This window comes from Thermobia domestica, chromosome 2 (genome assembly GCF_964235325.1).
Source record: "Thermobia domestica chromosome 2, izTheDome1.hap1.1, whole genome shotgun sequence".
In the NCBI taxonomy this organism is placed as follows: domain Eukaryota; kingdom Metazoa; phylum Arthropoda; class Insecta; order Zygentoma; family Lepismatidae; genus Thermobia; species Thermobia domestica.
In genome coordinates this window covers 378,945,619-378,970,186 of record NC_137455.1, presented here as the reverse complement: position 1 = coordinate 378,970,186, position 24,568 = coordinate 378,945,619, and the positions used below count along the sequence as shown (strand labels likewise).

General features: G+C 35.4%; 1 protein-coding gene and 1 long non-coding RNA gene across 7 annotated transcripts in view; one reads left to right on the top strand and one right to left on the bottom strand.

The window, feature by feature from the left end:
* LOC145678864 (uncharacterized) overlaps nt 1–24,568 on the top strand; it is a 544,231-nt gene that overhangs the window by 105,770 nt on the left and 413,893 nt on the right. The window lies entirely within an intron of this gene.
* Nucleotides 1–24,568, bottom strand: part of LOC145678867 (uncharacterized) — a 541,133-nt gene that overhangs the window by 513,918 nt on the left and 2,647 nt on the right. The gene's annotated exons all lie outside the window — the stretch shown is intronic.

The window sequence follows — 24,568 nt, the reverse complement described above, 5'->3', positions numbered from 1 at the left end:
TTTTTACGTTTTCAAAACTAGGATAATTTGTACTCTCTTAATTTGTCTTTGTTTTGAATAATTAAAAGTGCTATTGTTTTTGAAGTTTTCGAAGTGATGATAAATGTAGATTATGTAAAAGCTACTTAAAACATACGTTATTATTTTCGGTTGCATAAGCATTCTTCCTTCTTCTTTTTGCCTTTTCTTCAGTAGAACAAAAGATTATAAAACAATCCTTGTATCGTAAGATATATCTCCTAAAAATCCATATATTGCATATAATTTAATACGGCAACCATTTGCAAACAGTGCTTTATAGGGAAAAAAATATTATTTACATCTTTCAAAATGGTGACAAATAAACTATATTTCGTTATTTCATAGTCAGGCCGTTGTAGTTCCATAAGTAAATGTTTCTTTGTAATCAAAAATACAAAGCAATTTGACGTTAGCTATAAACAAGTCTAGTTATCAAAAAAAAAAAAAAAAGTCAAAAGATTGTGATCTTGGCCAATATAATTAGTTTTGGATCACGGGCCGCAGAATTTTTGAACGGCCCCTAAATCGAGTTCTCCTATTTTCTACGGAATAAACACATCATTTTGTGTTAAATGATAGTTTCGGTTTATCTACACTATTTGCAGTTCTCCAGATAAAAGATCTACAAGAAAATATTTGATTGAAATATATTGGTCTTTTGATCCAAAAAAAAAAAAAAAAAAAAGTACCATAGGGTTTTAAATTTTACAAGACTGAAGTAGACTGCTATGTCTATAAGTTCTGCTCTAAGATAATTTCTAGCCCATTTACCAATTTTAAGTAAGTGAAGCCAGTTTCTAGCCCATTTACCAATTTTAGGTAAGTGAAGCCAGTTTCTAGCCCATTTACCAATTTTAGGTAAGTAAAGCCAGTGGACGAAGGAGAGAGTGCAGGGCTTCCAATAGATTTCACGATCCGCAGACAAATTTTCTGTAAGTTCTCCCCTAAATTTTTGTGGACCTACTCCCAACAGTCGTCGGCACTATTGCCAAATCCGTTTGCTATGATAATAGCCAAATAACAATAGTAACATGTAACCTTAATTATAGCATTAAAATCTCCTTGCTTTTTTTCCTATTATTTTCCCTTTATTTTAAATTTAAAAACTTAAGTAACTTCCACGGAAAAGTATTACTTAAAAAGTTGGTAACATGTATAACCGCGCACCACAGCAATTCTGCGAGTTTTTTTCACTGATCTCCGGAATTTGTCGAACTTCCACCCACTTTACAAGCAGTTCTGTAGGGTGGCCAGTTTCCTGTGGTTCCAAAAGAGCTGCAGGAAATTGGAAATTTAGAGTTGGATGAAGTTTTGGGATTACTATTAGGGATATCACGTGTATAAGAACTGAATAATTATGGCTTCTTACACAGATATTCACTTACACGTGCCAATTAATATTCTTCCAATAGAAGGCACTCTGACTTCTTATAATGTCAAGAAGTCAGATCCTTAGAGCCTGTCTATTTCACCTGTGCTCTCGGAAACTATGCGAACTATACTTCGGCCCCACCCCCTCCGCCCTCTGGCGGAGAAAACCCTCCCTTTGCTTAGGGAAAAGAAGCGAATGACCTCACCTGTGTTGCCAATTTGTCATTCAGTCCTTTGGATCGTAGGCTACTTAGAATGGCTAACAAGATCGTACAGAGCGAAGTCCATGAAATAATTCATTGTGGCTGGCAACCCTTCCGCATCGAACAATTGAAAGATCTCGTCCGCAGCAAGTTGTCCCTCCTCTTTCGAGGAAGGTACGGGAAATTACATATTGACAGCAGCGCCAGCAAGGGCACAGTTCTGTGTTCGTGGGTTTTCTCGGGGTTCTCCCGTTTCCTCCCACTTTCTTAATTCCACCATTTCATTCATTGCTCATCATCACCGTCTCCTTTAGCCTAACCGGCATAACCGTGGGACGTAAAACTCAAAGATTTCATTTCATTTTTTTCAAGAGCACAGTTGAACTAGAAAGATTCTAACAGGGGTAAAAATAGTATATCTAAAATTGGAAATTACTGGAAAAGGTGGAGTGAAGGAACTTGAGATTAAGGATTAAGGATACTATTATAAAAGAACTTTGTAATAAGAGCCTCATTACACAGATATTCAACTACATATGTCAAATTATTATTTTCGCCGGATAGAAGGCATTCTGGGTTCTAATAGTGTCATGAAATCTGAATAGTCAATGTAAATCGCTAATACGTAACACCTAATATGAAATTTATTTTTCTTTAAAAAGTGTTTCATAATAATATTCTTTCTTGTGCGAGCTTCGTAATAATGTTTTTTCTTACTTTCTTGTGCGGGACTTAGTTTTTTCTTCAAAGACAGAGATCAGTCAGCGCGTGACGCTATCCTGGCATGTTATATAACCTTGCTTAAGATAGTTGTAATGTTGGTTGCGGAAAGTAAAAGGGGCACAATAAGAATACCTTAATAATAAACGGCAAATGTCACACTGATTCCTAATAGTAAAAAATTACGCTAATAGATGGCGCTACGTGACTTGCGCTATCACTTGATTGCCTGACGCTAAGGAATTTAAATGAAGACAAGTAGAGCTTTTAATAAAGCATAATTTTAATCTGGAGCTTTTAAATAAGCATAATTTTAATCTAGAGCTTTTAATTAAGCATGATTTTAATCTAGAGCTTTTAATTAAGCACGATTTTAATCTAGAGTTTTCTGTTAAGCATTATTTTAATCTAGAGCTTTTCATTGAGCATTATTTTAATCTGGAGCTTTCAATTAAGCATTATTTTAATCTAGAGCTTTTCATTAAATATAATTTTAATGTGGATCTTTTAATTAATCATAATTTTAATCTGGAGCTTTTAATTAACCATGGTTTTAATCTACAGCTTTTAATTAAGCATGATTTTAACCTAGAGCTTTCAATTAATCATTACTTTAATCTAAAGCTTTTTATTAAATATAATTTTAATGCAGATCTTTTAATTAAGCATAATTTTAATCTGGAGCTTTTAATCAAATATCATTTTAATACAGAGCTTTTAATTAGCATGATTTTGATGTAGAGTTTTAAATTAAGAATGATTTTAATTTACAACTTTTCATTGAGAATTATTTTAATTCAGAGCTTTTAATTAAGCATAATTTAACCTAGAGCTTTTAATTAGGCGTGATTTTGATCTAGAGCATTCAATTAAGCATTATTTTAATTTAAAGCTTTTCATTAAGCATTATTTTAATATAGAGCTTTTAATTAAGGATGATTTTGATACAGAGTTTTTAATTTAAGATCATTTAATCTAGAGCTTTAAATTAAATATTATTTTAATCTAGAACTTTTAATTAAGAATGATTTTAATCTAGAGCTTTCAATTAAGCATGATTTTAATCTAGAGCTTTTAATCAAACATTATTTTATTCTTGAACCTTTTGATTAAGCGCGATTTTTTATGTATAGTGTACAACTGGCCGAAGGCTCAGGCATAACAGTTAGTTTGGTCTAATGGTACTGCATGCATCATTGCGGCATGAAGTTATGGGTTCGATTCCCAGTAGGAAAGCTTCGAAAGAATTGCAATGGTTGAGATAAGAGGTTTTGTAGCCCACTGCTTGCAACGTTTTCACATGATAATATAGATTATTGTTAAGATGTGGACTTTTAAAGTAAATATTTAGAAATATGGAGTGTAATTTCTGGTGCGGTGGCTCAGTGGTAGAGTGCTTACCTCTGGTGCATGGGGTCTGGTTCGATTCCCGGCTAAGAAAACTTGTGGTGGACAAGATCGTGTCCGTGGGTTTTTTCGGGGTACTCCCGTTTCCTCCCACATTCTCATTTTAACAATTCTTCCATTATCATTCACTTGTCTTAATCATCGTCTCCCTTAGCCTAAAGGTCATAATCGTGGGACGTTAAACTGAAAGATTTCATTTCATTTTTCATAAAAAAAGAAGGAAAACATACTTGAAAGACATTCATTTTCCTGCATAAAATAGGACTCGTCTGAAATGACGTTACTCTTACGGTGCAGAGTGCCAGAACATTAAAAAAAATCTAATTATATTATTATTATTATTATTACTCATGCTGAACGTTAGCATCAATACGTTAAATATATTTTTGTGTAATTTGTGTTAGTTGGGGTCTCTTTTGAAAATTTATTTGACAGGAGAATGTCTAATATATGTATATACTTGCTGAGCAATGCTTTTATTTATTATATTCCGAGGTACCAACTATACATTACAGAAAGTGGCATCAGACCAATAAATTATGATACGAGCTAAATTAATTTTAATTTAATTTGTTTCAGAAAAAAAAAAGAAAAAGAAAGAAATGATACAAAAGGTACATCTTAAGGCACGTGCTTCTGAGCAGTAGTTCTTGTAGCTAGTTTGTGGTTTTCAGTTAAGGAATATATTTCTTGTAAAAGTCGCGACATGTTACGAAAAGTCCTACAAGTCATTGTTCATTATTGAAACACACACACACACAATGTACTCAGTTATGCAGAGAGGGAGATATACAAGTATTAACAATTATAAGGGAAAAAAAAAAAAGTAAAGAAAATCCAGAGGCTATATTTGAGGAATAACATTATGCTAAGGTAGTTGAGATACATGATTCTGGATTGTGAAATCTGGTAGAGAGAGTAAGAAGAGTCAGTGTTGCCATCACAATAACTTTTATTGTGAAATCTTGTGAATTTTGTTCGTAGCAGTCAGGACGATTTCTGTTATTATAACGTTTAGCTATATTTTAGATTTGGTTCCGCTTTAGTTTTTTAAGGAAAATTATATACGAGATTTGATCAAAAAATACGGTGAATAATTTTATTAAAAACAAAGTTATAAGCTTATATGGAACTTGATTTAATCTTCTTCAAACTACTGTCTGTGGCTAGCAATGTATTTATTCCAACGTTGAATCAATGACTGGAAGCATTTCTGGAAAACTTCTTTTGGAAGAGCGTTCAGCTGCTCTGTCCTGCCACTCTTAATGTCAGGAATGGTGTCAAAACGTTTTCCTTTAAGAGTCTTCATCCCGGCGAAATTAAAATACCGCTAACTTTACAGTAATTATGTGATATCTTCAAATAGATAAAAGATAATTGAAATATGGAACAGGAGCGCCCTAGACAATATTATTTTACATGAGAAACCGTTATCACGATTCACTTATCTGCTTTCGATTTCGAGCCATTTTGAAAATTGGCATTTATTTTGGCGTTTCTAAACAGCTGAAAACGGAAAGCCACTAGGTGACTTGTGATAACGGTACCTCACGCAAAATAATATTGTCTAGGGCGCTCTTGTTCCATATTTCAATTATCTTTTATCTATTTGAAGATATCACATAATTACTGTAAAGTTAGCGGTATTTTAATATCGTCGGGATGAAGACTCTTAAGTACAGTTAGAATTTTTGGTAAGAGTCAAAAGTTGCATTGTGTTATATCTGGAGAGTACGGTGGATGTAGACAGACAGGAATATTTTTTTCGACCAAAATCACCTATTCGTCATTCATAAATCGGGGAACGAATTTCGCACTCACTCCTCTCATTTCCAAATCGATGGTTAAAAATGCTTTATACGGACCTGTGCGAGATGCTTAGTTCTCTGGAAAGCCTCGAATACTTATTCGCCTGTTTGAACGAAAATTTGTTGTAATTTTTTGCAGGTTTTCTTCTGTTCTTTGAGGTTAATGGACGTGCCGAACGTTACCCGTCTTTTACCACCTCATTTCCGCTTTTAAATCGCTAATACTACTTGTAAACAGTCTTCAGAGTTACAGAATTATCGCCATTCACCAATTTCAACATTTCTTGAGTTTCTTTGGCTTTTTTTTTTCAACTTGAAACATAACTTAATGTTCACGGTTGTTTGAAATCCATGGTGTAAACACAACGTGACAATCCATGATGACAAACACGGTAAACACAATCTCACTTTAAGGGCTCTGGACGCTGACACAACTCAGAATGTGTTCCATCTTTGCTCTACCTGTCTCAAGAGATCAGGCTATCGGACAAATTACATCAAACGGTTGTAAGGTCAGCAGTTGCTGCTAAAGAAAACTCATTCAGCATGTTCTTTTATCACATCTTATAATGTTCATAACTGCCCTACCGCTATCCTTTGTGGATCATGAAGACACAGGGAGTTCGTTTATAGAAAACTTATATTATACCAGACTTAAGAGTCTTCATCCGGACGAAATTAAAATACCACTAATTTTACAGTAATTATATGATATCTTCAAACAGATAAAAGATAATTGAAATATGGAACAAGAGCGCCCTAGACAATATTATTTTGCGTGAGGTACCGTTATCACAATTCACCTAGTGGCTTTCCGTTTTCAGCTGTTTAGAAAAACGCGAAAATAAATGCCGATTTTCAAAATGGCTCGAAATCGAAAGCAGATAAGTCAGTCGTGATAACGCTTTCTAATGTAAAATAATATTGTCTAGGGCGCTCTTGTTCCGCATTTCGATTTTTTTTATCTATTTGAAGCTATCACATAATTACTGTAAAATGAGCGGTATTTTAATTTCGCCGGGATGAAGACTCTTAAGAAACCATAATTTATTTTCCAGTATGGTTTGAACGGATATCTTAGATATGCATGTAGTGATGCTCACGAGACGAGAAAGTAAATTTTGTATATCTCGTCTCATCTCGATTCTCAAATAATTCCTTCCGGTCTTGTCTCGTTTTGTAAATTTATGTACAAAATTTATGCCCTGACGTTCTTCTTAATTTCGCCTTGAAGTTATCGAAATCCGTCCCCGTCACGAGATGTTCACGAAGGGACAACAACGTAATGTTTATAACATCATTTGAAACATTACTTACATTGTTAAAAATCATTTCTTAAATTTGAGAAACCGTTTCTTATCTGTGCACCGAGACAATATTTTCTTAGAAATGAGATTTGGCAATTCTCATTCATAAGGAAAGTAACAGTATATTTTCTCTCGTTTCCCTTTATATAACCTCATCTATTTTACTTCATTTCTCATTAATAAGAGTTTCAAACTCTTGTTTCTAAGAAAATATATTCTCGGTGCACAGATAAGAAACGGTTTCTCAAAGTATTTTTAACAGTGTACGATTGAAGTATATTGTGTAATTTCTTTTGTATCTTTAAACGTTGATAAATGCACTTCAGTGTGTTCGTAAAATCACCATATCAATTTATAGTTTTTGTGCTATGAATCGTGTAACACTAAAACAATGTTTGAAATCTAAGACTTGGGCCAACTAGTGTAACTTTCGAGGCTCGAGAAATTTCTCGTCTGGAATTTGAAAACGTACTTCTTGTCTCGGAGGCAAAACTATATGTATGGTCTGACGATCAAATTTTTAATATGAGAACTTAGGTTTGCTCACAGTGGCTCCAGTATCTATTTATGAGATACGTGCTTTTCTTACGGGTTTGATCCCGGGGAAGGGGTTCCTTGTCTCCGGGAAGCAGGAGTAGGTCTTGTCTCATATAGTCTCGGTGCAGAAATGGGATATGAAACTCCAATGAATTATGAGTTGATTTTGAGTTTAACGTTCCTTTTCAGCAGCGAGGCTATATGAGACGTGGACGTACTGATTAACGTGGAATCCGAACCACATGAGCTCCCACGCCAAAGGCGCGTACGCTAACCGCTTAGCCACGGAGGAGCTCCTCCAATGAATCAATTGAAGATGGTCTTACATGGTAGAACCTCATTTCTTGGTATTTACTTACACATGGAAATTGATTGCCAAATGTAAGTTTTTGTTTTACATGTTCTATACAGGAAATTAATTAAACTTCAGTCTTTCCGAGGTGGGAGCTAATTTCTTGCAAGCAAGCAAAAAAAAAAAAAAAAAAAAAAAAAGTTTCGTTGGCAATTAATAAAAAATCGAGACGAAACACTTACCGCTGGTAAAAGAAGAAAATCCGTGTGTAATTAATTAAAATCTTAAAGGAAACCTTACTTTTAAGAATAAATTCCTACACTCTAATAAATAAATCAAAACGAAAACCCTACCTTTGCCAATTAATTCCCATACATAAGTAATTAAAATCGAATCGACAACTTACCGTTGGAAATAAGTTCCCATACGTAAGTTAAAATTTCCAAATATAGATTTTGATCATTATTGCATTAGGACAGTGGTTCTCAGCTTAATTCCTATCACGACCTATATTTTATCACATCCTCTTGCCAGCGATCCCCTTATAATTTCTGGTTTGTAATAAGCTGGTGTGGGATTTTTAATATACCTATTACGGCTATCCATCTATTTCTATGATAGTAGAATCCATTTCTTGTATATAGTGCATACAGTAACTTCTATAAAAGCGAATGCACTAAAACCAAATTTGGTCCGTTCATTCATATTACAAATATCGAATCCGATACGTCACACTCTTTCAAAATGGAGGCGGTTTGAAAATTTTAAAACTTTATAACTCACTTAATTTTGGGTCTTATGACACAAAATAAAGTGATTTATAATTTTGGATTAAAAAAAACTTGGACAGGTGTTTAAAAAGTCATTGAATATTTTAAATGACTTGATAATGTGCGTCATTAAAATTTAACCGGACATTGCCGCACTAGTGAAATCATACCATACTCAGGTACCTTATTAGTTTTCAATTTTGATTGTATTTCAATATACAGGTTTTGTTGCATTTGTATTTTTCCGATATATCAATATTAGTTCTCATTAGTTTCATATTGTACCTTTTACATTTAAATTATTTTTAACAACTCTGCACCTATGCCTAACCTCTATAAATATGTCTACCAAGACAAAGTTCAAAATAATATTTAAAATTATTTTTCAGTATTAGATTCTAATTATACTTATCTGTTCCGCTTTCCTTTGAGCCCCCAGGTTGAGAAACCTTGCATTAGATAGTCGAGTATCGAGAGGAAATTGAGGAGCTACCCAAATGTAGATGTAGCAAACTCTGATACAGAAATAACGACAATAGGAAAATATATGCTAACCATGCATTATAGAACTGAAAGTAATGTGGTAGTCCGTAGCCCTTCAATAGCAACAAAAAACGTCATAAAATTTAGTTTCTTTGACACTGACACCGATTTTAGCAACTTTTTAACTTATAAAGAGTTGTCAACCCTGGTATGGAGAGAGCAATGTTATAAGAAGACCAGGACGCGAGAGCGCGCGCAGAGTGCAAGTGCGGAGAAGAGAAACATGGTGAAGCAATAGACGTGGAGTGGAAATGTTGATCTATGGACTAGCAATGCCATAAATCTTCTACCTCCAATCTTCTTGTTAAATTCGTGTCTTCCAGCCGTGCTTCGCTATTAGACCTCTACAAGTCAAAAAATTAAAAAAAAAAAAAAAAAATCATGCCCGAGGATAAAAGAAAAAAACACTATTGGACTGTTCTCTCTCTCTCTCTCTCTCCTTGTAGTTGAATACCTTTTACCGGTATTTCCATTTTCTCTTGTCCGAAGTGGAATTGGGTCCTTCTCGTAGCTCAAACCATACCACTTCCATCTTAGTTTTTTTTTTCCTTTCTTTCTTTTGAATTTTCATTTATTTCTTTGCTGTATTCTGTTACCCGAGATCCTTGATTTCATATACATACTGATGGTGGCCTAAAGGAATCAAGTTAAAATTTTCTTCCTCCACCCCACCCCAATTCCTTCGTGCGCGGCTTTCAGACGTATTTCGTGGCCTCCCACTTGTAATATTACAATCTGTTTGTGTGTGTGTGTGTGTGTGTGTGCTTTTTTCCTTTCTTTTAGCTTGTCAAATTGTGTTATTCTTAACTACATTTGTGCTGTATTAATTAGAAAGTTCTTTTCTTTAATTGGAGTTCTCTTATGTATGTATATAGTATATTGGTATTGTGGCATATGTTGTGTGTGTGTGTGTGTGTGCCTTGGTACCACTTATAATTTTTGTGGCAGGTGAAGTTTTATTATCTTTTTGTCGCTCTATAATTTCTAAATAAAATTTTTATCTTTCTTTACTTTTCTTTTCTTTTCGAAACAAAAAAAAAAAAAAAAGGAAATCAAGTTATGTCTTTTTACGTTAGTTGAAGGACCTACCTTTGAATTTTCTTTTTCTTCCTTTCTTTCTTTTTTATTTTTTTATTTTTTGGGCCAAAAGATCCAATATATTTCAGACAAAATTTTTCTTGTACTTCTATTAACTGGAGAACTACATATAGTGTAGCCAAATCCCAATTATCACTTAACTCACAAGGGATGGACATGAACCTGTCAACGGAACTTCCTAATCCAACCTAGTCCATTCGACAAACACAACAAAGATATGTTCATGCACAAAAAATTAGGTGCCATGAACAACAGAGTAAGTCCCTGGGGTCCATTGACCTTCTTAGTATAAAGAAAATTGTAGATTCGCAGTAAAATAGCTATTGCATCAACACTGTTCATTGGAAAGTCATGGTTTATAGTTAATTTTCTTCAGCATGAAACATGCTTTCCAAAGGTGCTATGTATTGGTGCCTCTAAAGTACTTGAACAGGGAAAACTGGGAGAATATCGGGAAAATTCCCTGCAGAAATCCCTCCAATCAACTTTGGACCCCTCTGGAGTGGCCCCGGCTAAGAACACACGATCCAAATGTATTTTAAAAAAATAGTATAGGGGATAGAAAAATATGTATACCAAGTTTTGTATTGATAGACGAAATAGATATGAAGTGAAAAGCTTGCATACCAATACACGATTTCTTCTCATACCTATTCTGTCTAGCAATACAAAACTTGGTACAAACATAGTATCCCCCATAGTATTTTCCGAAATACATTTGGATTGTGTGCTTTTACCCGAGGCCACTCCAGAGGGGTCCAAAGTTGATGAAAGGGATTTCTGGAGAGAATTTTCCCGATATTCTCCCAATTTTCCCCGTTCAAGTATATTATGGTCCCCAATACATAGCACCTCTGGAAAGCATTGTTTCATGCTGAAGAGAATGAACTATAAACTATGACTTTCCAATGAATAGTGTTGATGCAATAGCTATTTCACTGCGAATCTATGATTTTCTTTATACTAACAAGACCAATGGGCTCTAGAGACTTACTCCTTTGTCCACGGGGAAAAAAACAAACGAAAACTCGATTTAGGACCCTTCCAAAAATTTTGTTGCCCCTGCTTCTAAAACTAATTAATGGCTAAGATCACAATCTTTTGATGCATTTTTTTGGGTATCATTCCGAAAATTCATGTTTTATTTTATTTTATTATCTGACTTTACTGTATGTATGTTCCCTGTGTGTGGTTTTACCCACAAGAAAATTTCAGGGAAAGGGGTATTTCAGGAGTTTGATGTAATAAGGGCGTAAGTGAGTTTACGCCCTTTTAGCATTAAACGCATTTGTGGCTTTTGCCATGCTTGTTTAGCCTCCTGGTAACATTTCAATTCAATATCAGAATAAAATGCTGTATATTACATTGTTTTATGTAAGAAAAAAGCACTACATAAATTTTCAACATCGTTTTTCTCCAAATGCATGTTTTCGACTTACTCCCTTATTGCAACAGACTCTTCAATTGTCTTTAAACAAGTAAATAAATAAAAAAGAGATGGAATTAACTTAATATTGCATTGTATTCAGTGTAAACTTGAACATTTCGCGGTTTTGATCCTGTACTTCCCATTCATCAACATTCAGCCTCGGTCTTGAACTAGGTATTAACCGATTTAATAATATTAACTATTAAGTGATACAACTCAATGATTGTTGATATACTTACAGATTTCGATATCGATTTACAGATGGAAGCAGTGCCGTGCCGTGGAACGCCGAAGTAAGGGGGCGCAACATTAAAAAAAAAAAAAAAAGATATGTATAAAATGAAAGGAAAAAACTAATAAATAATATTAAATAGAACAGTGCCACAAGTGCCCCCTAGAATACTAAGTGTGCCCCCTGGAACATTTTTTTTTTTCCTGAAAGAACGACTGCTCATATGTAGGAGGGTGCCGGGGCCGTCGTATACTCTCGTCCCGAGCGCTGATTTTCCACGGCACGGCAATGGATGGAGGTTATTTGCACAATGACTAATGTTTCTTTATACTGAAAAGGCATTCATTTAAATATGTAGCTATTAAAAAATAAATAATATATAATAAAAATAAAAATGCAGCAGGCCCGTATCCACGGGGGACTAGGGAAGCCGGGCACCCTAAATTTTCACTGGCCCCCGAAAATTTTTACGGTAGGCTTTCAAATGAACTATAATATGGTGATGGACTATAATATGGTTGGGTTGGCAGCGGTGGCTCAGTGGTAGAGCGTTCACCTCTGGTGCTAGGGGTCTCGGGTTCAAACCCTGCTCCCGCCAAGTGAACTTTGTGGTGGACAAACACCGTGTGCGTGGGTTTTCTCGGGGTTCTCCCGTTTCCTCCCCCTTTCTTCATTCCACCATTTCATTCATCTCTCATCTTCACCGTCTCGTTTAGCATAACCGTGGGACGTAAAACTCAAAAATTTCATTTCATTTTCATGGTTGGGTTGGTTCCCTTACATTTTTTGGGCTGGCTACGGGCCTGTATTGTAGCTAATAAATATTTACTTTAACCAAGTTATTGATAAAAATAAAACGTGAAACACTCATTCATCAACCAACAACATTATTTATTTTGGTTAAATTGTTCATTACTGAAAAAGAGTAAACATATTACTTGAAAATACTCCATAATAAAATGGAGAAGAGAAGCGTAGAACCCTTAATGGAATATTTTAATACTAACCATAAAATAGTAAAAGTATCCCTTTCATATTTGAAGTTGCGGACAAAAATTTGGTACAACTGTCTAACATGTTTCTATTGAAACATCCGTTTATATATCGTAGTAAATGAGTAAAATCTTCGAAAATTCCAGTATGTAATTCATTAGAAGACAAAAAACAAATCTATTTGTAAACCACCATAAAACGTAGAAGTCTTTCAGTGTAATCTAGTGGGAAAAGAATAATAAATTATGTCTTCAGTTGGTTGACAACATTTAACAAGACAAATTAATTTGCATTTACTTGCCACTTATAACGAATGAATTGTACTGTACTTTTGGCTTAGAAGGTTGTTGTAGCTTTTATTTTGTAATGAATAGTACTCATACTTTTCTATTTCTTCGATTTCAGCTTCTATTACAAACGAAATAACACAGCGGTTACTGAACATTATCTATATCTCTACTTGTTAGTTCGCCACGATAACAAAAGAGGCGCTAGTGGTAACTGAGACGCTATTCGTTGACTGGTATCAGGAGTAAGGCCAATCCGGTTAAGAGTTACTGCTAGTTGGTGCGCACGCATTTCAAACAGAGCCAATGACACACTTTCGCTCCCTAACGGATGAAAATAGAATGTTCATACAGGATTGGCAAATATATCGCGAAAGGCATGGTTATTGCTCATGATTTTAACAATTGCATAAACATCTATAGATTGAGTAATAGTAAATTTTGTTACGTCAATGTTAATGCTTGTGAGTGTAGTTTGTAACATAGGTAAACAGCTAATATATTGGTTGAAAATCTTATTGGATATAAACTAATAGGCCGGCTGAAGATAATTATGTGCCTAAGGGAAATAAAGTATTAAAATGTTAAGGGCTTTTGTTGCAATCATTGTGATAATATAAACTACTAGAGATGCCCTGATACGAGATCTTTGATACTATCGAACTCGCATATATCGAATTGATCCGCCATATTGGAAGAGGATAAAGAGATGTTTTTCACGTAAGGTTCCATAGTAATTTAGTTTTGTTTTATTGTTAATTGCACTAATTAACAAAGGTTTTGTTACATAAAAGGAAATACCTGTTCTTATAGGAACTTTTTGCGCTGAATTCGAATATGCACTCGGTTTTTCTCCATCACGTACGATTTTCCCGTAACAGAGGGATTTTCGGGAAAATCCCTCAAAAATTTCCCTTTTCGTTTATTTTACACCCCAAGATCTTGTCCCCTTGCATATACTAACATAGAAATTATACCTAAGTATACTTTGATTCATATTTAACAAACCCTCCAAGTTTCGTAATAATCGCTTTATTCTTTCTAGAGAAATAAATATTTTTGTATGTATACTGTGTGTACTGTTTAGTGCACCTTATAGTAATGCTTTCAGATCTCTTAAGTTGAGGTAAAACGTTTTGCTTTATTACCACAAACACATATATAAAATATAATACAATATAATTTACAAGTGTGACAATTTACAATAAACAATAATACAAATGTACCAAAAGGTCATGAAAAGACAATCAAAACTATCACAATATATGAAACTTCCATTGGGTTACAAAAACGTACACTACTTCCTTCTTTTGTAAGAAATGTTGCATTCTCTAACAAGACCCCAACAATAGTCCCCCATCATTGAAGGATCCCATCGTCCCTGGTACCTTTTCTCCATTGCCATTATATCTTGGTGGAATCTTTCCCCCTGTTCGTCGCTGAGAGCACCTAGGTTAGCAGGAAAGAAGCTGAGGTGGGAGTGCAAAAAGTGGATTTTTAAAGACATCCTAAAACCCAACTCTTTGTATTTCTGTATCATGTCCTGTACGATTTCTGTGTAACTCTCAGCTTTGTTATTGCCCAGAAAGTTGCGCACAACACACTTAAATGCTGTCCAGGCAGCTAGCTCAGCACTGTTTAACTTGCTGTCAAAGCTGTCATCAAGCATTAATTTCCTAATTTGGGGACCAATAAACACTCCCGCTGAAATCTTAGCATCACTCAGGTTAGGGAACTTATCTCGCAAATACTTGAAACCTTCACCAGATGTCTCCATGGCTTTGACAAAGTTTTTCATAAGTCCTAACTTGATATGAAGTGGCGGTAGTAATATCTTATTAGGATCTACCAAAGGAGCGTATTTGACGTTGCATTCTCCAGGTACGTAATTCACTCTAGGTTCCCATTCCTTCACTTCATAATGTTTGTCATCAGCTTCTTTCTTTCTTTTGCATTCTGTTACATTTGATAACAAATATTGATAACCATTTCATGAACAAAACGAAAAAACTTGGAGAATTGTATATATATGTATTAAGATATACATATACTGTACGTTTAAAAAAATATACGTTGGAAGTACATTCTATTTTTATACACGTTTCTAATTTACAGAGAGCAATACAAGTGTGTTGTTGACTATTGTAAATATTCATTTTTATGTCTGTGTTTGTAGTAATAAAGCAAATCGTTTTTACCCCAACTCAGGAGATCTGAAAGCATTACTATCAGGTGCAATAAACAGTGCACACAGTATACATACAAATATATTTATTTCTCTAGAAAGAACAAAGCGATTTTTACGAAACTTTTAGGGTTTATTAAATATAAATCAAGGTATACTTAGGTATAATTTCTATGTTACTATATGTAAGGGGACAGGAGCTAGGGGAATAAAATATCTGAAAAAGGGAAATTTTTGAGGGAATTTTCCGAAAATCCCTCTGTTACGGGAAAACTGTACGTGATGGAGAGAAACCGAGTGCATATTCGAATTCAGCGCAAAAAGTTCCTTTAAGATCAGGTGATTTTTCTCATGTAACAAACAAAAAGTTTAAATTTGTTAACTAGTGTTGTCTGTGCATCTAGGAAAAACTGCACGACGAAAATAGTCAATAATATAATGTGGTTGTGTACTTGTAATTACGTTGGGTGAATAGGTATATGCATTGTATTTACACTGTTAAAAGGCTCGTGAAAACTACTACCTAGACAATTGTCAAACTATTATTAAGTTCGCTTATTTATTGAACTATATGTTTATGAGTTGTTGGAAATTTTGCCAAAATTATGTAACCTATAAGTGTTCTGTGACACCTTGGCAAGGCAATTGTTTGGTTGTAGAGGGAGTAGGCCTACTTTCTCTACGTTAAAAAATTACTAATGATGGCAATTACTGCATAAAATAATCCTCACTCTCGGGTAAATGGAACAATAGATCTATCTCTCATACAAGTCGCACATTATTTATCGATATTCTAGACAAAAAAAAAAAAAAAAAAAGTATATTTGTAAATATATTCACGTTCATTTTAGCAGACGGTTCTACCAAACTGAAAATTTATATTTTGTATATTGTACATAATTATTTTTGTTTTGGTGGAATTTGTTAGTTAAAAATCACAGGCGCTACGATTTACCTTTAAAAATAATAATTTCCGATTTAGTGTCGTAAAGCGTAGAGCGGATAATGTAAAGTGTTGTAGCATTTTGTATTGTTCAAAATATACGGTAATTTATTGAGAAATTTAATGCTGGTTATTTTGAAGTTTACATACTTCTCACATACAGCGTTGACTATGGTTTCGTATCACAAATTAGAGAGTTCCCAACTGGCAGAGTCCCCACCATTATTTATTCTATACGCTGACTGAAACAAACGGAATACGCCATCTTGGCAGAGGATATCTCGAATCGAACGCTACAATCGAGCGCGCACGCTCGAATCAAAACACTGCGACGTAGGAAAGGGTATCTCTAGCAGTTTATATTATCTCAGTGGTTGCAATAATATTTTCTTTTAGTAGGCCTGCAGTGACCAGAATTAGTATTCTAGGTCTCTCCGAATTGTCTTTTGTCAATAAGTCCAGAATTATCTCTACAAAGTTCAAAGTTTTCAAACAGTTCTGAAGTTGATATCATATAGCTGTCTAAAGATAATAACTTCAGGCGTTAGAGGGCGTGTGGTCTCTGGGAATTTCATTTTCGGAAACTGAAATGGCCAGCTTAAACGAAAAATTCTCTTTCGTTAGAAGAAAGCGGTAAAATTAATGATAATAAAAATAAACATACAGAATATTTATTCGTAGAACTGAATATATTAAATTTTTTTTATCGATTTTATTTCTATAAGATGAAACTGTTTAATGTACAGAATATTCGATAAGGACCCAGGGCGTTAGACAGCTCTACAATTGCATAGACGTAATTAATTCAGATAAAATATGCAATAAGTGCAAACGCAAAGTACATCGAATCCACAATTGGATTATGGCAAACCTGGCACGGCCTTAAAAAAAAATGTTAGCAAATGCACAAACACGTCTCTCCTCGGTGTTTAAAGGGAACTAAAATATTACAGTGTTGCTGGCAACTTTATATCTTAAAAAATATAATTTTTATTACGTGTTCCAATTGGGCAAATCATTATTGGCTTTAGGACATTCATCATAAACAAATTGCGAACAATCTGTTCCAGTGCACTTCAAGTGGATCCAGTTGTCACAGAGCAAACATTCTATCCACTCCACACGATTACTAACGCTATTTGTTTCACTTGTAAAACAGTTAGTCCAGAGCTCAACTTCTGGATGCGAATCATGTACGACACTAACTTACTCTCCACTTCCTTGTCAACAACAAACTGCCCAACGATTTTGGGAATGTCTATTGCCATGATTTGTTCACTATATCTTCACTTTCGTTTTGTAAATGTATGTACAAAATGTATACCCTTATTTATTTATTTTTGCTTAGTTTTATCTATAAGTTATCACAATTCTTACGCGTCACAAGAAGTTCACACAGAATGTGTTATAACAATATTAGATTCACACTGTCCTTTTGGGTGCTCTGTGGTACACTAGTGTCTTCGTAACTTTGTATAGAGGAGTTCTATTGTCCTGCAATAGGATTCTATTTGCATTTTGTATCTGCATATTATAACAACGTTGTTTTTCCTTCCTCACCTCACTGTACATGCTGCGATCAGTAAGAAAATGCAGCAAAATCACAAGAGCCTGTATTACACAAGTAGACAACAACATGCATCCATACAAGTTCGTATCTTTCTCAACTTTATATACTGTAATACGAACATTTTCGTGTACGCCTCAGCCTTTCCTGTGACAGGAGATTTTATTTTGCATTTTTTAATATTCAGATGCTCACTTACCTTGCTATTTTCCTTTTTTTTCCCGACCTTCCCTTGTCGTGTCGCGCAAGTCCTGGTGGTGCAAATACACCCACTGCCGGTCTTCGTCTTGTGGAAAATACGGAATGTCAACTCCACGCATGGTAATGTGGCAACTGCTCATATAACATCTTACAGTGTTACTTACCGTGACGACGACGCTAGAAGGGTGGCAAAGGGGAGAGCACCCTCGGTGGCATCATCCCCCTCCCGACTGCCCCTTAGACATATTGTATTCATGGGCACCCGAAGGGGGGTGCAGGGGGCGACCCCCCCCTTTGCTCACGAAAATTTATACGCAATTTAGCAAATCACGTAGATATATTAACTACCAGACGTAATATAGCAAACATGGAATGGGTTCCCCCTAGAAAATTTTCTTCGGGCGCCCATGATTGTGTTGCATGTAGGTAATAAAAGTATTATTTTCGGTATACAAAAAATAGCTGCCCCCCAATTATATCTCTGCCCCTCTGTTTGTCTTCCCCCCCCCAAAGAAAGCATAACTACCGTCGTCATTGATTACCATATCACGATATTACCAATCTTGTATTAACTGCTGTAGATGGCAGCCCCAAATTAAGAAATTTACGGAGAAACGAAGAAAATAACACTAAATGTCAGCATAAGACTAACAGTAAGAAAAAAGCAATTAACATCATTACTGTAAAATGAGAAAAACGAAGCTAAATTGGGGACTACATGAATTTGCGTATTGATGTGATATTAGGTAACCAGACAATAGAGCGTAATGTGTCAATATTTTAAACGCACTGTCTTAGTAACTAATCTAGGGTGTGTTGCTGCAATAATGGAGGGAAAAGCAAAAATGTACAGCAGCAGAAGAAGAAACGAAGTTGCATCTCAATCAAACTTGGTTAATATTTACTTTATGAATGCAGCAAACAAAACACGAGTGCCTGATGAGAACACTATTTTGCCATCCTTTGATTTATTTCTGAAGGTTCGAAGAAATCCCCATATATATGCAACGGGTGTGTTTTTATGTCGTGTGAAGTATTTTTGCACTAAACGCACCGTCCCTCACGCGCCTGCTCTCTAAGAACGTGCTACTGCATGACCTCCCCCCCCACCTGCTGCGCTCCTTCTCTGACTCGCTTCGATAGCATTCGTGACTCGGTTAGATACATGACCTAAAATTGGACTTGTTTTCCTTGTGCACTCATTGCACCAAATATCTCACAGGAATCCTCCCAGAAGTCCCGTTTTCAAGACATAGGAAGTCTGGAGTTTTGGACATCCCGGGACTGACGTCCATGGGTTATTTCGTGGCAGGGGCATACCCATGGGGGTACACAGACTCTGGAACCCTCCAAAACTTCCTAACTCAACATACATTTGTACACATTCTCAAAAAAAAAAAAAAAAAAAAAAAAAAAACTTTACTTGTTTAACAGGGAAATGATTGACGTAGCGTGAACATTTGATCTTACACTTCATCTGCACTCTTTCTTTCATAAAAACAATATAGTCCTATCATTGTTTTCTGAATATATAAATGAAAGTATTTTACAATTAGGATCTACTTATCGGGTACAGATACCCGTTCAATACTATAAGGATATAGTGGCTTGCAATATTGGACCCCGGAACAAAAAATTCTGGGTGTGCGCCTGTCTCATAGTATGTAGGCGGATATATACAACTAAAAATAGCCCCACTGTGTCGATCCCGGTGAGTAGATAGATGCGTTAACAGATACTCCATCGAGCGTGCCTATAATAATAATAATAATAATAATAATAATAATAATAATAATAATAATAATAATAATAATAATAATAATAATAATAATAATAATAATAATAATAATAATAAGGTGGTATTGACGATGGGTTTTGATGGGTGGTGGGCAGGAGTAGATCAGAGTGGGCCATGGTGGATCGTGGGTTACGATGAGTCAGTAGGTCACGGGTCAAGTCTTTATTGACCCACGTCATTTCTGACACAATACACGTCATTACTCTTTAGTTATTTCATTTTCTGGGGTTTCATACTTTAGTAAGATGTGAATAGATGGCACCTTGGAACATCTTAAGTAAACAGGTCTTTCCCTGCAAACGTAACGCAAGTTTTCATTTTCTATTGTCTGCTTTCTACTAAAATGAATTTACAAATTGATTACTTATGACCTATGGAAGCCGGAGGTACAATGCCCCGTTCACAAAAGCTCTCTATTGACTTCTATCCTTAGCCAACTGGGTCCAATTTCTACTTTGTATTTCTATTCCTGAAAGATCCATCTTAATATTGTCCTCCCATCTGCGCCTAGGTCTTCCTAATGGTCGTTTTACGATAAGTCTTCCAGTCAGGACTTTGAAAGCGTTTCTACTTTCTTCCATCCTAGCTCCATGACCTGCCTACCTAAGCCTCCTAGACTTGACGACCCTAACAATGTTCGGTAAACCGTATAAAGTATGTAGTTCCTCGTTGTGAAGTTTCCGCCATTCCCCATTCCTGTTCCTCTTGGGTCCAAATATTCGTCTCAGGATCTTGTTCTCAACTACTTTCAGTCTATGTTCTTCCCTCAACGTAAGCGACCATGTTTCGCAACCATACAGAACAACAGGCATTATTATCGTTTTATATATTTTAAGCTTCAAATTCCTCGACAGAATTCACGACGACAGGAAAGTTTGAACTGAATAATAACATGATTTCCCTGCTTTCACACGACATTTAATTTCTTCGTGAATATGATTCTCCTCTGTTAATATTGATCCTAGATATTTGAAAGTATCCATTTTATCAAAAGCATTATTTAATATTTGAACGTATTCATAATTTGCCATAGGCTATTACTGTTCCGACGCACTTCCATGTATTTAGTTTTCTCTGCATTTACTTCTAAACCCATGTACCTGCAAGCGTTTAATAAGATCTCTGCATTTCTTTCTCTTGTTCTCCTATCATCCCCTATTACTAGTCTATTATACATATATTATTATTAATCACAACATCTTACCAGTACGTATTGTGGTAACTGTTCGTGCTATTTTCATACTAATAAGAAAATTGACTCTAGTACACAAACCAAACTACATTAAAAGCTTTGATATTAAAATTACTTGTACCAAAAAGACAGTGATATCGATTACTAAAAAAAAAAACTAAAACAAACAAAAAAAGCGTTACGCGTGTTTAGGTTGTCATTGGTCCATGACTAAAGAGCTCAGTGCTATTTTTTAAAAAATCTCTTTTTAATATCAAGATTACTTATGTGTTTGTAAGTGTAGTTAATGACCCATTTCGAAAAACCAAGCTTGTGATTCCCCTCTCCCTTTTTGTTCAGTTTTCCTGAATACTATTGAAAAAAAGGAGCCATTGTTTTTTTTTTTCTTTCTTTCTTCAAGGCGAGTAATTTATATATATTCCAGTACAATATTGTTCTCTTGTATCTTGCTGGTTCCGTGTTTAAAATCCGTATAAGAACATAGTTTCAGAAAAAGATCTTGGTACTGAACTCCAGTGGCGGATCTAGCCCAGGGCCGGGGCTGCATAGACCCCCCCCCCAGTTTTTCTAGTGACAAAAATAATTGAAGCTATTACTTATATATTTTTGAAAGTTTATAGTAAACTCATGATGGGCCTATCATAGTATCCGTTCTGGGTAACCCCTCAGCTTTTATATTCACTGGTAGAGCACTTTAGGAAATTTTTGCACACCCTAAACAATTATCAAAAGATATTTCTAATCATATTCAAACATAGATTTATTTTTTGCATTGTACTGCAAGCCTGAATGTCCAGGACAGGTATGGGACCTGTGTAAATCGCAAAGTACGTCTTAAGAGGCCCTATCACCGCGAAATTAAAATACCGCTAATTTTACAGTAATTATGTGATATCTTCAAATAGATAAAAGATAATCGAAATGTGGAACAAGATCGCCCTAGACAATATTATTTTACATGAGACCGTTATCACGACTCATTTGTCTACTTTCGATTTCGAGCCATTTTGAATATCGGCATTTATTTTCGCGTTTCTAAATGGCTGCAAACAAAAAGCTACTAGGTGACTCCTGATAACGATACCTCATAAAAATAATGTTATCTAGGGCGATCTTGTTCCACATTTCGATTATCTTTTATTTATTTCAAGATATCACTTAATTACTGTAACATTAGCGGTATTTTAATTTCGCAGTGATTAGGTCTCTTAAGAACATGTGCTATCTCCGTAGGCATACCGGTACTGTAGGACGACATGCTTACTCGGTTAAGGCCAACCTCCAACACCTTCGGAGTTAAAATGAAATGAAATCTTTCAGTTTAACGTCCCACGATTATGCCCTTTGCGCCAAGTGAATGGTGATGGAAGAATTAATTGGGGGAATTAGAAAGTGAGAGGAAATGGAAGTACACCCAGAAAATCCACCGACACTATGTTGTCCACCACAAACTTACTTGGCCGGGGATTGAACCAGGGACCCCACGCACCAGAGGTAAGCGACCATTGAGTCACTTTAGTTAATATTAAATTAAATTGTGATTACATTTTGTATATCTTGCATGGAGTACGTTCTCTTGACAAAATTGTTCAATTGCAGTAACCTCACATTGATTTGACTCCCAATCAACTCTGGACCAAATTTTGTGGAAAGTAGGTTGACACATCCAATAGAGACGTTTTATCCATTGGAATGAACCTTCAGTTATTTTAAGCTGTACCTAGAGAAAAATTACTGGGGTACTATCTATGCCGTACGCATGTATTTTAATCACGCTCGAGCCTAGCTATAGGAACTTTATACACGGTCCTGATTGGTTGAAGTTATCCGTTTCTCGGCACGTAGCGTACATATAGCACAAATCAAACATCAACTGCTGCTGGTTCTCATTGCGCACTGGCTAGTAATGAAAATTTCCTTTGGCGTGGGTTCAAATCCGGCCCAAGGAAAGTTTTTTTTTTTTATTTTAGAAATTTTAATAACACTTTTATCATTGAAATAATATAAAAATAATAGTCATTTGCCCTGTACCTAATATATAGTGCATAATACGAAACATAGCTGAGCAAGCTTCAAGAAGCGAAGGGGGTTAGAAGCCCAGCAAAGCTCGTTTTATTCCACCTTTGCCTCTATGATAATACCACGTGACATTACGTCACACTAGGATGGTGCAACTACAATGGAAATATACCTTCACCCCAAGGGCGCCGATTTCTCTGTAAATTCGGGGGGGGGAGGCACTCAGACGCAGAAGGTATATATATATGAATATGATAAGACAAATTGGATTCAAATTATACCAAATATTGCATACTCATAAATACACTAGGAGGGCCCACATGAGCTTTGGGGGGGGCCAGACCCCCCAGGATCGGTGCCCTCGCTTCGCCCACTTCCTTGTGGCCAACTTAAAAACAGTTGGCTAAGGTAGCGCGTGAAAAAAATATATGCATGTCGTACAACCCACCTTCCTACAACTTCTTACCTTGCAATTCACCGTCGAAGTAAATTTGGATGATACCAACAGTGTATAGAACGTAGTCAAACATAGATTTGTAAAGAATACAAAATAAAGGAAGAATTAACTTTTTGTTTTAGTAACTTACGGGTGGTAATTCCTGATTTGTTTCTCTTTTTTTTCTTTTTAAATATTTCCAATAGCGTAGTTGTTTTGAATAATTGTTGTTTAAAGTAGTTATTCAAATTTTTGATGTTATTTGAATCACCAATGCATTTAAATTTGTAGCTGATAAATGGAGGTCGTAACTTGATTACGTGTAACTATCCTGTTTATGCAAGTGGTATAGGCTACATGTTATTATGTGTGGCAGGTTGTTTTAAAATGCATTTTCTCCTTTCTGATCGCTAGGCCATCTGTCAAACTGGCCATCTGCCATGTTTACCTGTTTCCAGTACTTGTTTCCTTCCATTACGTTTGTTGTTTTTGTTCTTAGTTTGTTAGCAATTTGAGAAAAGCAATAACAAGCACTAATTTTTAGTCAAAACATTTTTCATTATAAACGAATATAATTCCTTCGTTCATATAGACTATTTATATTTGTTGTACTTACCTGTGAATATTAATGAGACTTTTTCCCCAGCATTTTTGATTTTCAAGATTATGTAGGATTCAGTAACGTACGCAGAGGAAGATTCCGGCTTTCAACTGCGCCCTTTAACAATATCCATATATATATATATATATATCGGGCGCAAAATTTCAGGTCGCCAGGTCGCCATCGGCGACTACAAATTTAGAGCTGGCGACCAGTATTCAGTAGGAATGGTTTCTGCGTAGACACAGGGCTGCGCACTTTGTTTCGCACGAAAATAATTGAGATTGAGTGAGAAAATAATTGTCACTAATATGAATTGTAAAATCCAATCCTGAATCTAATTGTCTGGTTTTGAAATTTTATGCCCTGATGTAATCTCTTACTTTGTCAAACCAAAAGCCGGGGAGGAAGGGGACCTCTCATAATTTGTAGGTAAGAGTAACTGGCGACTATCATTTTTGGACTGAAATTTTGCGCCCTATATATATCAGCGTTTTATTTAAGCTGTATTGCATCGCAGTTTGTTACATAAAATCCTAGAAGTGCGATGCAAAGAAAAATCGTATTGCAAAATGCGATGAATCCATGATCATAATTTATCACCGGAG